The 18,045-nt window shown below is 32.1% G+C and overlaps 2 protein-coding genes across 6 annotated transcripts in view; one reads left to right on the forward strand and one right to left on the reverse strand.

Annotated features, from left to right (window-relative positions):
• Positions 1-18,045, reverse strand: part of LOC100166674 (UDP-glucuronosyltransferase 2B37) — a 40,326-nt gene that overhangs the window by 3,628 nt on the left and 18,653 nt on the right. The window contains exon 2 of one of the 4 annotated variants that reach the window (XM_029490609.1): positions 1,182-1,439. The exons of 1 other annotated variant lie outside the window; for it this stretch is intronic. The gene's annotated coding sequence lies outside the window, so the exon portion shown is untranslated. Of the gene's footprint in view, positions 1-1,181; positions 1,617-18,045 lie in introns of those variants that run through there. 2 more of the 4 variants (XM_008190025.3, XM_001948896.5) reach the window with 2 other exon arrangements.
• Positions 4,649-18,045, forward strand: part of LOC100159959 (C-Maf-inducing protein) — a 46,472-nt gene continuing 33,075 nt past the window's right edge. The window contains exon 1 of one of the 2 annotated variants that reach the window (XM_029490607.1): positions 4,649-5,414. The gene's annotated coding sequence lies outside the window, so the exon portion shown is untranslated. The remainder of the gene's footprint in view (positions 5,415-18,045) is intronic. The other variant, XM_029490608.1, reaches the window with a different exon arrangement.

The raw sequence follows: 18,045 nt of genomic DNA on the forward strand, positions 1-18,045 counted from the left end.
AATCGAATCTGGTGATATACATAATACATGTATGATATTACATGTAGCACACAGTAGGAAGACCGGCTATTAATCGGACGAATAGTTTCGATGTTAAGCGGGGAGAGAAATATTTATTTCAGCTTTACAAAGGTAGATGTATATGGGTATATAATATATACAGTACTATGAAAGCACTTAGAGCTGTATTAACCACCCAGCCGCCCAGGGGTAAATATTATGTACTCCCTTATTAAATATCATCATAGAGAAATAGAAAGTGACTACACACTGCCTACCACTCTTTCCCAGCAGATCTCTCATATTTAAATGAAAAATGCCTATAAATGTTTATAATATATTTATAAAAATAACTATAATCAAATAAATTATTATATCTAAATAATATGTATTAAATAATTATATCTCCCACATACACTAAAAAAAAATAGTACCTACCTACCATATTTTAAAAATAATCTAGTTAATTTTAGATTAATTTTTGACTTGAGTTGACTGTTGAAAACTGATGGATAATCTAGGACCAATCAATTAGTTTTGAAAGATTATGGAAACTGATGACATATTTTCGTTTATAAAAGTGGATCTTGGATATTTTTTTATTCGTTTCAACAAAGTAAACGTTCTTACTCTATAGACCCTACAAGGCTACAACCTAATTATTGCACTAGATGAAGCAATTAAACAAAATATCTACAATTTAGTTTGAACATTAGAGAATGTTTTTAATGCCCGAAATTCGCTAGGCTCAACTGGTGTGAAAAATAATGCACCGAGATGCTTAGATCATATCATTTACATGATTCATTATCCCGGTGCGCGATATTATCTCGAATGAAAGTTCGAATTATACAACTCGAATACGGAATAATATAATATCAACTTCGCAAACTTTATTATTTTCTGCGCTATTAAATATTATCAAATATAATAATGATTATGCGAGTATTCTTCTATGAATATAATCGGAACTAGTTTTTGACAATAACTCGATGGGTGTTATTTTTACGGTTAGAACACACACAGTTATTTCTTAATACAGGGTAATATAAGAATTTATATTTGGACATTGGAAAAGATGTTGGTGGAACGGTAATAAACAATATAAAATTCTAGTCCAAGACTATTTACATAATATATTATTTACAACAAAAATATCTATAGTTAGAAAACACACGTACTTTTTCCTCATGCCCTCGTTTATTATCGAAAAATTAGTCGTCCCTGTAACTTGGAAATGATCCTGATTCTGATTCACCCGAATGGAGTATGTGATGGTTAAATGGAAGGTCGTGCGAGATATTGCCACTGCGACAATGTGTCTCTATATTTTATCATTAGCGGTGCAGCCTCTTTTACGATATCAACGACCAACGCACACTGCAAGTGTTAGCAGTTATAGTTTGACAAGATCGTCCGTCCGGTTGTACTGCGACTGCCTGCCGTACCAGTTCATATATAAAAACACGTTTGACCTGGTTTTAATATGATAAATATTGTGGGTAAGTATACAGTGTTAGTATATAGCTTAAGTTTTAGCCCTTAATATCCAGGGCCAGATTTATAATTTAGGGCTTATGAGCATGTTAAAATAGTAAATTTTCGGTCATTTAAAATGTTCATAACTCACATTAAAATTAGAATATAAAAAATACCTATGTGATTGACTAAATAATATGCTTATTTATAAATTTGGTAATAGATCAAATCACTCTAAAATTAAAAAAACAGAGTCAAATTAATCATTCAGAATGTCACGCGTTCGTAAGACGGTGACAGCGCACGCGGGTATGGTTTCCTCTAATTGCTCATTATTAAATACATCTAATCTCAATAAAAAAGTATAATTACGGTGTATGGGGAGGGGGGTCTTGTGCCCCCTTAAATATGACCTTGATGCTGTGTATAAAAAAAATATATCAAGAATCAAGATAAATATATTTGTTTATTTTCTAAAAAAAAAATGATGGTATCCACCTATATGGTTGCGGCCTAAGGGCTAGGGTCTCGTTTCCTCCCTAAAATCGGTCCTGATAACGTGTACACATAGGTTTATAAAATCCAAGTAAATCGAAGTCATGGTAAAACCACTAAAACATACTATATTAGACGTGTAAACATGTTACGTATCACGATTTTTAGTATAACTACTGTATTAGTGTATTTTACATATACGTTTATGAAGCGTTATTGCACATTGTATTGTACCTTCGCATTATACACTACATTACATGGATTTCATATGTATCACATTCAAATATTCAATAGATATATATAGAGACATGCTATATCATATTATGTAGCCGATAACGGTGTAGTTGGGGAGGTATGGTAACAATTCGACGGTGCAAAGATGTAGAGTTTATAACAAAATATCATCTTTATAGACTCGGTCGTTGCCCAGATACTATGTTGTATTATATAAAATCCTACGTCCTGTCTATTATATTACGGTTAACGAACAGGGAATAATGTATTATTGTACATTTGTACGCGTGGAATTTGCTGCTGCAGTCGACGGACGATTATAGTTTTCTCTCTGGCATCGATTCAACGGACGATAGTTGTTTTTAATCAGTCTTTACATTGAAATTATAGAAAAGTAATCATGTAACCTACCTGGTGTTAAATAATTCAAAATTAAGATATATACCCAATTAATATATTATTCTGAGCGGAGCAATACAAGTATGTGTATTTTTTTTGTGTTATATTTATAGGTATAAGATATTAATGTTTTTTTTTATAAATATTTATAGTAAATTTTTTACTTGAAAATGTAATATAAGGTTCCTCATGAATCGTTATAATAGCAGTTGAAAAATATTAAAGACATGACTTTTTTTATGAGCATTTAAAGTTCAAATTTGGACGGAATTAGATTGGTATTTAAACGGAGAATACATTTACGATTTTCGTTATTTTTTTTGTAATTTAAAAATATTATTCGAGGATACTTGAAACTTAAAGTATACAAAATGAAATATTTTCGGTAAAAAATAATTCAATCGACTATTTTACTAATATTAAAATAAACTACTTTAATAGCAATAATATTATCATACAATTATAGTAATATAGGCTATCAGACAGTCCGCTCAGAATCGTTTTTCGTATACAATGATTTTTTATCATTGAATTCAAATTTAAGTAATTTAACACATCCATTACAGTAGTTCACACTATTCCCACTTGCCCACTTGTTATGTGATAACATTGATATTGTAAATAGAATTTATCATATTAAATTAAGTTAATCTTAAAAACGTTTTTTAAAAAAAATTGAAAAAGTAAAATATGCTGAAATATTTGGAAATAATAATTAGAGAAGTAGGGAACAGTAACATTTAGTGAATATTTCTAACGTCTAAAGGTTATTGTATTTTATATATTTATTTTATTTGAATAACAAAAAAAATGTCTGTCAAAAACTGGCGTTCTGTAAATATTCATGTCTTCCTCCCCCACCCACAAATTATTGAAGTATTGTACTGAACATTTGTTTGATTCGAGCCCCTATAGAACAAACTACATAGTTTCAATTTAATAGGTATCAGAGACCATCCTCAAAAAATAGAAACAGATATGAAAAACAAAACAAAAACACCCATCATTGTGAAACCAATATCGCTCTGCATCTGCTCAGAATCTAAAATAAATGTTATCGGTACCTAATCAAACAAAAACTTGCATACTATAGTATAGATATATTGTTGGCCAGTTACATGGCTATTTCGACTACTATCTATACTCCGAGCTATATCTATAAAAACCAGTTGTTTAGTATAGGTATAGGTGATAGCCGTTTTCCGCTATGGTAAAACAATAACCGTAGTGTATTTATGTGGTAAATATATTATATAATTATCTAGTGTTGGTGGGTTGTGAGCGGACCACCGACGGGGTAGGGTGTGAACTGCAGTACACGTTATGAAATATGAACGTTCCGGCGCAGTGCAGTGGTGTGCGGTGCATCAAATTGCTGCGTTCATCGGAATGCAGATGATTTGAAATAGTATAATTGTGCATAATAATAGAGTAGGTAATAATAGCATATTGGAAAAAACATCGCGGCTGATCGCCGGCGACGACTTCGATACCTATCATCTGTAAAGTCGAAAAGCTTACACGCGACCCACATCAGCACCGCGAGCTGCGTATAACGCACACACATAATATAGGTACAGAATAACGACGGGGTCTCGCTTAGGGGTGGGTGCAGTTGTCGCGTGGCTAGAACGACATACACACACTTATATATAAATTATTATTATTATACACGGATCCACATCGAAGGGGATCTGCTGCGGACCGTGGACGGGTGGCGGGTGCGATCGCTGCTGCAGCATTCGACGGGCGAGTATATTATAATATATACGTGGAAAGGGGAGGGGCGGAAGCGATACTGGGCCTGCAATTACGGCGTCGGCGGATGCCGAGGTGCCCGCGCCGTCGCCGCGAGGTCATTCGGTCAAAGCTGGGAACGCCATCTGCTTGCCAAAGCAGCATGTGCGCGTCTCTGCCCGTCACCCCGGGGAGACCGCTGGCGAGCGGGCGCGCGCGGCATTCCCGTCCGATCGATTTTCGTTCTCGAGCCGGCGTACGGCGCGGGTCGATGCTCGCGGCGCGACCGGCAGCGGCGACAGAGGCGCGCGTGCACCATCGTCACGAGCACGGGGACCGCCGTCGCCAACGCCGCAAACTTTCGCAGTCCCGCCGACGGAGCCGCGCGCACGCACGCACACGGCGCCAGAACGCCGCCAACGTAGCAGATCCGCGCGCCGTACGGCCACGCTCACATCGCATCGTTTTTGAACAGCCGCCGCTGCTGCCGTATATAAGAATTAAAAATATATTTTCGCGGACCAAACGGCGAGTCGTCGGCAACAGTTTTCGGTGCTCCGTTCGGCTTCCTCGAGCTTTCGTTTCGCCCCCGTAAGCCGACATACTTACGACATATTGTTATAGGTATATAATATACCTACAGCTGAAAGAGCGTTTAATTTTATCGGTCGCCGACGCGGGGCCTCGAAGACTATCGGTCGGACTGCAGCGAGGAAAGTCCGTGGTCGCGCGTCTGGCGGCGTGCGTGCTCGCTTCGGTCTCGAACGCGAGCGAGCGAGGGCGCGCGCGCATCTCGCCGGCGACAGCGCACGCAGTAAACGCGCGCGCGCGCGCGCCCCCTCTTCGCCACACACTTAGCAAGCAACCCACCCACGACCACCCCGGCACCCCTACAGCCCAGAGTACGTGTGTCGGCGCCAAACACGGTATATAATACGAGGCACGCGTAACAAGTATAAATGGTAAACAATGGCCGGCGACCAGTCCGGGCGCAGGTAAACGCTTCCGCCGTGACCTGCCGAATAGACGTGGACGACATCATCGCTGCCACGGCTACCGCCGACGTCGAAGTACGTATTCCTCATTGTATAATAGTGACCTCCATGTAATGTATTATTATTATGTATGTGGGTTGAAATGTTATATATATTAGAACGTAAATAGACCGTATACGATGACACCCCCCTCGTCACCTTTTCATAGTTTAATGACGCCGCATTACGATTTATGGGCTTAAGCTAATAATTAAAATTAATAATTTCTAGGTTATACTAGTATCATAGTTTAATATTAACTTTTCGTTCGTCGCAGTTATTAGTACCGCGAAAATTACACCCACCATAACATTTTATTATCCTGAGCTAGGAATAATATGTCATATAAAAATATACTTTTAAAACAATTTTATATTTTAATTATAACATAAGCAGTGCGTGACTTGGAAAGGAAGTATAGATACTTGGTAACAAGGAAAAAAAACTTATTCCCTAGCTAGTTAATATAAATAAAAAAAATCATAGGGGTTGCCCCCCCACTACATCACCTTTATGACTTTATAGCTTTATTATACCTATATTACTATATTTACTACTAACCAACAAATATTGTAGGTATAGCTCATTATACTTAGGTACTTTAAACGCTTCAATCCTAAGCGTGCATAGGAGGTAGAAATTTGCAGGCAATTCGGGAAATACTGGTACATTTTTCAAACAAACTATCAATACTTTAACTAAGTTAGTTATTTAAAATATGTATTTTGTCTAAAATATCTAAAATCAGTTCCAAATTCTAATTATAGAAACAAACGTGTAAGGACTGACAAGCTGACACCGTATCGAGTGACTAGACTTTCAATGGAACTAACAAACCACATGTTATATTGTAAACAAACATTTGTTATTATAATTTCCATTCGATAAATTTGATAAATGAGAATATTTTTCATTTACAGCGTTACCTTTTTATCCTTTAGAACAAACATTCTTAGTTTTCTCGTCTTATCATTCGTGGTTTTTATATCACCGTATACACATATTATATTAAACGTAATTATCATGTGTGACATAATATGATATCAATACTTATATACACGTTATGTAAAAAATAATAACAGTAATTTTGTAACGATTCGTTAATATAGTATCGTATTATGGGTTCTAGTTCAAAACAAATTAGGGGTAAATTAAATATGAAATCATTAAATATCTATAATAATATATTATAGCTGAGAAACTCAGCCCCCCTGTGCCCCCTGTGCTCCCCCACCCGAATCACAGCACATAAGGGTTCGTTTTATTATACGACGATGAACCGGTCGCATTACGTGTTGTTATGGTCGATCATGATTTGTGACACGCAGGCACGTAGTGATTTCGTTCGCGGGGGCGAGGGCTATGCGGAAGCAGCGACGGAGGTCCCGGGCTCTCGAGCGAGTAGACGACTATAGAGGCTCCCAGCTGCCACCGCTGCCGCTGTTCCGAGGGAGGTACGCCTGACCTCGACGTTGGGTTCGGATCGTATATAAAAATCCCTTCGTGATATACGCAAGCATTGTACCTATTGGTGTAGACCATAACCAACACTGAACAGTAAACACACAAGTATACATACATACCTATAACGTATAATAATATTATGTATATTATTGTATCTTGTATCGTATATTTATTTTCATCTGCTCACTGAATTGCGCAGCCTGCCGGTCGCACCGGTACCTATATAATATTATATTTTATAAGCAAACATTCGACGCCTTTTCCCCGTGCGGAAAGCATTCGTCGCGATTTCTTTTTCATGTTTTCCGACAGATATTGTCGCGATAGATATGGGGCGCGCGGATATTCATATTTGCGTTCGTATTTATTTTCTGTAGCGATATAACTTAATAATGGATTTGGCGCCATCGACTTTAATAATATTATATATAATATTATGTACACAAGTCCTACGTCGGCCGTTAGAGATGTGTATATAATATAGTGTATACACACATGGTATAATGTGTTTAGCAATTACGTCTCGACCGATTTATAGAAGTTTTAAGTTGTAATTTCGCATACGGTTTAAGTGACGGGTTCACTCGGTGGAAATGAGTTTATAGTATGACACAATAATTGAATAATGTGTTTGATAGCTGTTTTTTTAATAATATTGTGCGCAGATTAAATGGAAACGTGTATACGTGTACTTATACATTTTTGCTCTGAATCAATATGCGAATTCAAAGCCTCCAAGCACAACTGCAGATATAGTATATCAATATATGTATATAAACTATAAAGTTATGTGACCGACTCGTATAAAAAATAAAAATTTTAAAATCTTGACGTTGGATCAATTTAATTTATTCATGGAATATTATGCTCATATTTTCCATGTATAAGTCGCTGATCTTGAAACTAAGTGTTGACGATTGTGTTATTTGCGTGAAATCTGTATTGCCTATTATAATAATATACAGTGCGTTCCAAAGTCCCATACCTATATCCGGTAGCTCACACAGAGTTTCGTAGGGGGTTGTATTAACAATAATCATCATTTATTCCAAAATTACATACTATACGTACTAATACTATAGAGGGGGGATTTTGTAGAAATACATTTACACGAAGGAAGACATTTCGGGGGTGGGGGAGTTGTGACCACTTAAACACCCTCCCCCTCCACCAAGGGCTCACAAATCTGCAATATGTCTAAATGAGATTTTTCAACAGTTATCTATAAGTATGCCACTATGCCAGCAAATTGGAATTTTCTTATCAATTACTTTTGAAAAAACAGCATTTAAATTTATTTATTTGTCACGGTCTTACAGAGATACTCAGGCTTATAACGTCGTTTTGAGATGTACTGTGTATACATGTATAGTTCATCTCTATGACTCTATATAAAACACCACCTGCAGCTGCAGTGATAAATTATGACTGATTTTTTGTTCGATTTTTCGTTCTGTAAAGTCTGGTAGGTATGTTACTCACACGTTTTAAATTTCCTCGTTTCGATTGATAGATTTTCTGTTATATTTCACCTATTTTTACGTGGGAGGGAAAAAATATAAAGAGTGTAACCACAATATTATGATTACATTTTTTTTTTGTGGATTTGAAAATGGAAAATCCCTAGAAATGTATAGTGTTGTATACCTACTTGACACTTGTATATATTAATTAATGTTATAATAATATATAATATTGTTGTAATAACAATTATGTATGTACCTATTTATATATAGAGTACAATATAGTTAGTACAAAATAAAAATAAATATTTATTATTTATATATTATTTAGGTAAGGTCAACTACTATAAAATAAAAACCAGTTAATTCAATAATTAAGTCTTATTTCATTATTTAGACGGACTAACGGTGTTTTACCAAAGGTAAATTAAGACAATGTGGCGACAACCCCTATAGAGTGTAATTACTAATTATATAACTACAAAATGTACTAAAAAATAATGTTGGTTGTGCTTAATGCTTATAGATGGTTTTAGAAATCCGTAATCAGGACAGGAGTACTATATAGGCAAGTGGAAATTTCTGATTCCTTAATGCTTGGATAATACTAAATAATGTTGTATGTTATGATACTAATAACCGACTTAGCAAGAACTCGATAGGTAATGATAATATTGTTTGCACTTTGCACACATAACTCCTATAATACCTCCAAATGTAAAATACTAAAATACAACCAAAAAACATCTGATTTAAAAATGTAAAATTTGTAATATTAGCGGAAAGGCACAATTATACTTTCCAAAACAATACCGGGAAGAGGGTGAAGTTTCTCCTCTGTACCCATTCTATATTATGTGTACTGTGCAGCGTGTACACATTACACAGTTATGTATCATGTATGTAAACATATTACGTTATTTGTGAGTCAGACCACCACGCTCTATTTGTCTTTTCCATTCAGGACTATAAATTAACAGTACAATCAAACGGACACAAGCACTTATATCTACAATATACAGAATGCAACAGAAATGATAAATTGACATTGTGATTAAGGAGCTATGTAATGACTTTTGTTCTAATAATATTTTAACTCAATTTATAATTTATTAAAAAAAATGTATTTAACACTGATTAATGATTATATAAGAACGAAAGTAAGTTATTACAGAGTTAGTTAATTGCAATTGCCAGTTATTTCTGTTACTCCCTGTGCACTTATAAATTGGGGTACCTATATAAAAACCACAACGGTCTAATTCAAAGTCTCCAGAGATGAATTTCTGGATACCTTGAGTATTACTAGCGATGGCACTATATACAGCGCATCTTTACATGCGACGATATCCCCAAGGTGGGTGTAAAACGTGTTTTTCTTACACATGACTATAGGAGTGCACGAACCGTACATATATAATATATAATATATAATATGTATGTGTGTGTACACCTAGTTAATTTTCAATATCCGCCTACATATACTATTTACGGTATCAGCCATGTCCATATATATATATATATATATGTATCGTACATTATACATATACGTAGTATATCGAGTGTTTATACATCTATTTTTCCTGTGCAAGTTGTTCTTAAATTTCACAAAATATTCGGTTGTGTGTTTTTGAACCAAGTGGCGTCAATACACAAACACGCACACACACACACATATACTCGCGTAGTAGATATCAAAGAGGGTTATCCAGTTACAATATAAAAAAAAAAGAAACACGAATCTAGAGTGTTTTGCGAGTGATAAATTATGCTGCAAAAATAAAACATCGTGTGCGTCATATTATTTGAATCGTTCCGACGAAGTACATTTTATATATTTGTGCGTGCGTGTGTGTATGGATAAAATTAAAATAATACGTATGTCCTTCATCATAATACTTTGTTTTGCCGCACAAAATAAACGGCCACGCCGCCATGGTGTATATATATTATATATTATATATATATATATATATATATATATATAGTATATACAATACACAGTTATACAGTAGTATATATTAGGTATATACACTATACCTATTATGTAATATATATTATATTGTAAATAGTATATAATATATATAGGGTACTTAAACCAAGCAGGTTCACTCTCGTTACATCCCCTGTTTATGTATTTATTAAAATTCTGTTTTTAGGATAGGTACTTAAGTATAGGCTAAACGCAATATTTTAAAATACCTAGGTTTTTAAAGGCGTTTAAGGAGTTTTTTTTTTGGTGATACAATCGTCTTTATTTTTCCTCAAATGAGAACCTCCTTTTTTACATTAAATTGTTAATCGCACGATTTTATTAACGCTATGGTTTATTAGCATTTTTTAATTTATAAAAATTGTTTGACTAAATATCACATTTGTTTTATGTTATATACATACTGTATACCTTCCAATGTCACGAACATAATATTATCCTTAGTCAATGCCACGGCTATAGATACTATATAGTATCTATAGCCGTGGTCAATACTGCAATTAAAACACAAAAAAACTACTCGTTTGAACTACAATTTAAAAATCATCAAAATCGTCTGCTTAAAAATTTTAAATAAAAATAGAAGTTCTCATTTGAAAAAAAAAAAGTTTGTATCACCACTTGATACTTATCGAATTTCATAAAAGAATTTAAGGATTTGCAAATATGATCTCTAGGTATACATGTACGATGTACCTATAGATAGAATTAAACGAATGCATTGTTTTTATCTTGATAAAAGATAAGCATTTTTATGTGTTTAAATTATATTTTCTATATTATGTATGCAGGTATGATTTGCAGTATGTCAGTATGTCATCAGTGTGTGGTGTATGATAATAATTAATAATATATTTTCATATAATAAAATTCCGGATGTGTGAACCAGACATCATTTTATTATAAACCTATAAGGTTTGATGAATGTGAAGGGGTAAACTCATGTGTATATATATATAATATATATATATATTTTATATATTATATTATAAAGGCACAGTCATGCAGGTAATATAGACTATCATATTGAGCCTTTATCGTGCCATATTATTCGATAACAATATCACATATTACTATAATATAATATAGTGATCGTAATGGCATAATATTTTTATGTTAAACGTTAGGGAAAACATGAGTAGGCATTAGCAGTATGCCAGTATGAACGAATTATAAATATGATAATATTATAATAATTGCGCAACAGTGACCCACTAATTATTGTAACTAACAATTGTCTTACATGAGTTCCAGCTAAAACTCTATTCATTTACGGCCATTTATTTAGTGAATGTGTCTTTATACCTAATGTAAAATCATTTAGAATACTTAATACATTATTTTAAACACCCTGTATATATTGGCGGTATATAGATTTAAATTGTTTTGTTGAAAACGGTAAACAGATGTTGTGAACTAAAAGTCAATTATACAACCAAATAATAAATTATTTATAAACTCATGGAATTCTGTTCAGAATTACCAACTGGACGAACAACAATATTTTAGTTTAATTTGTACATAATACCATAATGATACATTGATATGTAAGCTTATTAGTGGCATAGTGTACATCAATATCGTATTGGCTATTAGACGAATTATGTATTTATTTTAAATTTATATAGGTAAATAATTGGGTCAACAAGTGTCAATAAGTACTTAATGTTTTTACAATATTGTCGAATTATCACTCAACGAGTAACCGCAAATATTACTTATTAATTATTAGGATAAACAATAAATGTATGAATTATTGTTGACTATATTTTGTAAAAGATACAAATTGTATGTGCGGGGGATGGAATGGTCGAGCGGTTCGATCCCGGCCAAGGGCGGCATTTTTCTTTGGGCAGTCACGGTGTCCGGAGAGAGAGGCCGCCATCTCCCACCCGGGCATGGCAGATACCTACGGGTGCCCACCAGTGGCATCATTTCAGTTTTCGAGAGGGGAGGGGGGCAAAAGTTTTAACTGGGTCAAAATATAACTAAAAAAAAAACTTGTTATCTGAGATAAGGCAAAAATAACTCACTTTTTGAGGGATAACAATGACTAAATAATAATAATAATATTTACTATGTAAATTGTAGGGGGATACCTTATATTACCTATTAGCTATTATATGATGACATAATTTTGAGAGGAATTTTACCTCAATTGATGTCCTATTTACACAAAATATGAGTCAATATAATGTCAAACAATAAACATGAATATTGAATGGCAAGTCCAACCGTAACTCAGAAGGCATGAAGTGATCATAGATAATAAAAGGTTTAAACGGTTTTATTAAATTATGGAACCGAATACCTACCGATAAACAAGGAAGTCCTTAATTCTTATCAGTTATCTATTAAATAATCACTTTGATAACACATGACACACAGATACACTAACATTATAATATAGTATAATCATAGACCTTATACTAAGGTATAAGGTGTATGAGTATAATAGAGTAATTATAGGTATACTAATACTCATTGAAAATAGAAGAATAATTCGTAATAATATACCTAATATAGAGAATTAAATAATTTGAAATGTTAATTTATAGCGGGCTTGCGGCCCATATCCGGACCACTTATGATAAGGAGGTGGGTAAATGCCCACCCTGCCCCCCCTCAAATGACGTCACTGGTGCCCACTAGAAAATAAAGCCAAACACAAAAAAAAGTGTTCCTCCAATCGTTCCCCACCGTACCAAATACCTTACACTACCATTCCACAGCTATTGGCCTCAGTTGCCGGACTTAAGACCAACGAAAAGAAAAAAAATGTATGTGCCTATATATTTAAAATAATATATTGTTATAAATAAAATGTAAATAAGACTTACAAATAAGTTATAGGCGCATAAACACGGATAGCACAGAATCAATTTATACGTCCAAAATGTAATTTTTTCTAGACAACATTATATAATCTGTGTATTTTTTTTACATGTTATAGCCTTATAGATATAATGTGAAAGTTAAAAGTTCAGTTCTGTTATCACTGTATTGTTAATTTTGGTATAATGGAAAATGAATAACTGCAAAACATTAAATAAATTATAATAATACTAAAAATATTAATTTAGGTTAACTCTGTTTTGCAGTGTAGCAAAGAAACATGATGGCTTTTAAAAAGAAAAGATGTTCGACTTTTATGAAGAAATGTCAGTAAAAATTAAATATAATGGACGAATCGTTAGACGCGTGTATTTGACAGTGATCGGTTATAAACATATTATGTATGAATATATTATTATTTATTGTACGGGGTGAACATTGAACTTCATTGATAATAAGCAATAATAAGAAATATAGTTAATGTATATATATATTATGTACGAGTCTATATTATAATATGCATATTTTATATCCATAAGTGTACCTTTATGAGTTCATGAGAATATGGTCAGACGGAACAAATATTTTTTTTAAATTTAAAAGTTAAAACATTAATATAACGCACGTTAACAATAATTCTAAACTTTATTATAAAATATCATTATAGTTTGTGTTCATGCTTAAATAAATATGATTTATATAGTTTTGACTAGCGTTAATTAATAATTAATGTAAATATTTCAGTTTTGCACTTTGAATATTGTGACGGGGTAAATACTAAAAGTATGACTAGGTACATAATAAATTGTAATATAATATTAAAATACATATTGTGTACAATATACATATAATATATTAATTACAAATTATGGAGATGATTTGAATGTATAGATGTTACAATGTTAGTTAAGACGTAAAGTAGGCCCAGTGGCGTATATAGAAATAATGTTTGGGGTGGGCTATATAATATGATTGACTATTAAATGATACTTTAATTTTTACAGTAAAATCTAAACAAATTTGTTAATTATATAGTCGTTAAAATTACCTTCCACTAAATAAAAATAATTGTAGAGTCATTAATTTTTTTCATCTAGATAATGTTATTATAAAGTTATGACTTTTGTTATAAAATTGATAATTGTAGTATATTAAATATTAATACTTTAGTTAAAAAATCATTTAATATGTTAGGATTCATAAACAGGAATATGATTAATTTTAAAAATATCAACTCATTTATAATATAATATTATTTAATTTCAGTATTATATTTGTTAAATGATATTCAACTTACTGTACTTTTAATTTTCGTTGCCAAAGGGTATACCTATCCATTTATGAATAAATAAATAAATAAATATTTATATAGCAATATCATATAAAATAATATATACCTATCAATCAATATTATAATAATATAAAAATTATCATTCAAATGTTTTATATTTTTATTATTATTAATTATTATTTTTGACAGCTGCTGTACCCAACAGTACGGTTAGGTATAGCTTTGGGGATTTATTTTCCTGGGTTTTTTTTCCTAGATTCATAATAGCAATAGCCAATAGGTATTATATTAAATATTGTATATATCTATTATATACCTACACCTATTTTATTGGTTATTACTTATTATTTACCTACTTAACAGTTATCTTAGTACTTATCTACAAAGAATATTTTGATAGTTAAAGTTTTTTTTCAAATGTAACACTTAAATTTATCAAAATTTAAAATGCATTAAGTACTGCATGTTTCATTGATAGAGTTTTTATCTATTTTTGTATTACGTGGGTATCTAATCGTGTTAAGGTTATAATCTTCTAGCTCCGGTAATCAGCTGCTGTCAACTTTAAACTAGACGACAGCATTATATTATAGTGTTTAGTAAAAATACATTGTATTCCACAGTAGTAATGATTGCAATTCGTTGTAAAACGTCGTGTTAGGCGAATTTTTACGATGTTACATCGTACCTACATAGATATTGTGTGACTTGTACACTCCTATGTGTATCTAATCATAACGGTATACCTACGTCCTACCTACAGACATTTTTTTATTTATAACGCAAAAGTTGCATAGGCTCTAAAATAAATCGTGCATTTTGTAATCTCGAATATTCAAATGACGTAAATTGTGTTAAATATTATCATCGTTAGTTATTGGTAGTAATTGTTTTGACCGACTTCTGATACCATCTGACAATTTTATTTAATCATAAAAACATTCAGTGGACTGTGGGTAATCCATGTTTGATATTTTGATATTCCAGTGACTAATCCGATAATACATTTTTGAAATGTCGAGTATTTGTTTTTAAGTCCAATCCCGCAGTTTTTCTATAGTTAAGTTTTTTAAACACCTTCGCGTATCACACATAAGCGCGTTATTGCAGTGTACCTATATTACATTTCTATGTGACCTAACTATATGTAGGCAATTAACTTTTTCAGTTTTTGTTTTGTTTGGTGCGTATATTGTATAGGTGCACTTAGTTGTGTCTTATACACCCGGAGTGTTGCAATATAAAAAAAAAATGTTTGACTTTTATAAAAAAAATATCGTTAATAATCAAATGAAGTAGACAAATATTGCGTTAAACATGTATATTTCTCATTTGATAGGTATAATATATTTTATATTCTTGAACTTAAATGCGTCTGCATGCAGCTACCACAATCACAGACCTTTTATATAAAAGTGAATAACAAAAACATCAATCACACATCGATCGTTTATATATAGAATGCGTTATAAATATTTTGTGACTTGTGCTTTGTCTATTATTATTATAAAAGATAATTATAATTTATGATAAATTACATTGACTGTCCGGTTACGCTTAATCAGAATCTTGTTTTTATGAATGTATGGTTAACAATTGCTGCGCTTGGTGTTATCATAAGTCAAAGGTAACATTTTGAGGCAAATCTTAACACACGAACAATTTAATCATAATATTATCCTACATTCAGACTTAAGTTTACGATTAGTGTAAAGCTGAGCGTCCACTAGGTCGGTCGGTGGGCGCGGCGCGGCGCGGAGCGGAGCGGCACCAAAACAAAATGCTTATAAATAAATACAGATCCGTCTACTAGGAAGTCGGAGCGGCGCGGCGCGGCGCTGCGCCGCGCTCCGTTCGTTCGGTGACTTTTCAAAGTCGGCACCGCGTCGCCCCGCGTCGGCTACCGACCAAGTGGACGACAAAGCGGTCGGATTTTTCCAAGTTCGTTGATTGTCGGGTATTATCGGAGTCATATCGTAACTAGTGTTTACGCTTATCACGTGGTTGTTCGTTATCATGTGGTTTGATTAAACTTAGACACTTAGTACTTACTAATTTAATATAATATTCTATAGTTCTATACGACTATACTAATATTATACTTATTAATATATTTAATATTTTGAGCTGGAAATTCGTTTTGCCAAGCCGTCAAGGTAAGTTGAAAATTAACTAAATCAAGCATACTTAACATACAAATACTCAACATAATTGTTAATCTGTTCAACTCAAATAGATTATATAATAAAATCTGTAAATAACAATTAAAAAATTATTATTAAAAACTTTAATGAGGTACAGTAATTACTTATTATTAGCATTAAGAAAAAAAATATTTATTATTTAGTATACAACTTAAGAGCAAACATATAAAAGACATATTAAAAGACATACCTATTATTAGAATACTAGAATACTATATTAGAATTTTATTTTAATATTTTAATTTTATGAGTTTTGTCTTTACTCTTTTAGTCTTTTATCAAGAAAAGCTATAAATATTTATTTTGTTTTTAATTGTGATATGTAAAAAAAACCTAAAGACTGCTTAAAATGTATTAGGTAATATGTATTTGTTAACACTTACCGAGGAGTTCCTTTTTATTTTTATTTTGTTATCTGTTATATATTTTGTTTTTAAATTGAATTGTTATTTGACATTTGTTATACTTAAGTCTTAAATTGTTATGTTATCTTTATTTAAAAATAATAAAACATTACTACAGTGAATATATTTTATTAAACCTACTAAACTAACAAATTATTAACTAAGATGGTTGGATTAGTCGTTAATAGCAGATACGTTTTATAGGATAATAAACCTACTTTATGGGGCAAAGTATAAACTAAAATATTCTAAAAACCATATTAATATTATAGTCAATAGTCAATACCTATAAAATCCATTTAGTACATTATATTAACTAAAAAATATATAAAATATTTTCATAATACTTATAATTTGCCATGTATTAATAAAATGTACATTTATGTTAAGTTGGGTTCTACTGTAACTGTATTAAATTAATATATACTATATATATATATTTATATTCATTAATGTATGTTTTAAAACTTTAAAAGTTAAAACTAAACAGCTAATTTATATTAAAAGAAAAGTTAAAAACAATTTAATTTACTGAACCTCATAGTTTATCAATTAAAATTTACAATTTTTTTTTTTCATTGACAGACAACAAAATATAATTATTTTTCTTGTAAGTCAGATACCTACAGATATGGCAATGTCTGAAGAACAGCTAATTGTACTTGTACAACAGTACAAGCATCTGTACGACATTTCAGATTCAAATTATCATAACAATCTTATTAAAGATAATAGTTGGGAGGAAATTGGCAAAATATTGTCAACCACAGGTAATGAAAAACATATTTTTATTAATTATTATTCATTGTATGATACTAATATAATTAAAATAATAAAATCTAATTATAATTATTAAGGAAAAGAGTTAGTTTGTAGATATATTCAATTGTATCGCCTTCCCTCACGAACAACTCGATTTTGCCATTCTACTGACCCATTTGGAGACAAAAATAGTCTCTGAACTTCTCCCTAGTGGCGTAACTAATTCCAGCAAATGCACCTCCACATTTCTC

The sequence above is a fragment of the Acyrthosiphon pisum genome, chromosome A2, assembly GCF_005508785.2.
Source record: "Acyrthosiphon pisum isolate AL4f chromosome A2, pea_aphid_22Mar2018_4r6ur, whole genome shotgun sequence".
Lineage (NCBI taxonomy): Eukaryota > Metazoa > Arthropoda > Insecta > Hemiptera > Aphididae > Acyrthosiphon > Acyrthosiphon pisum.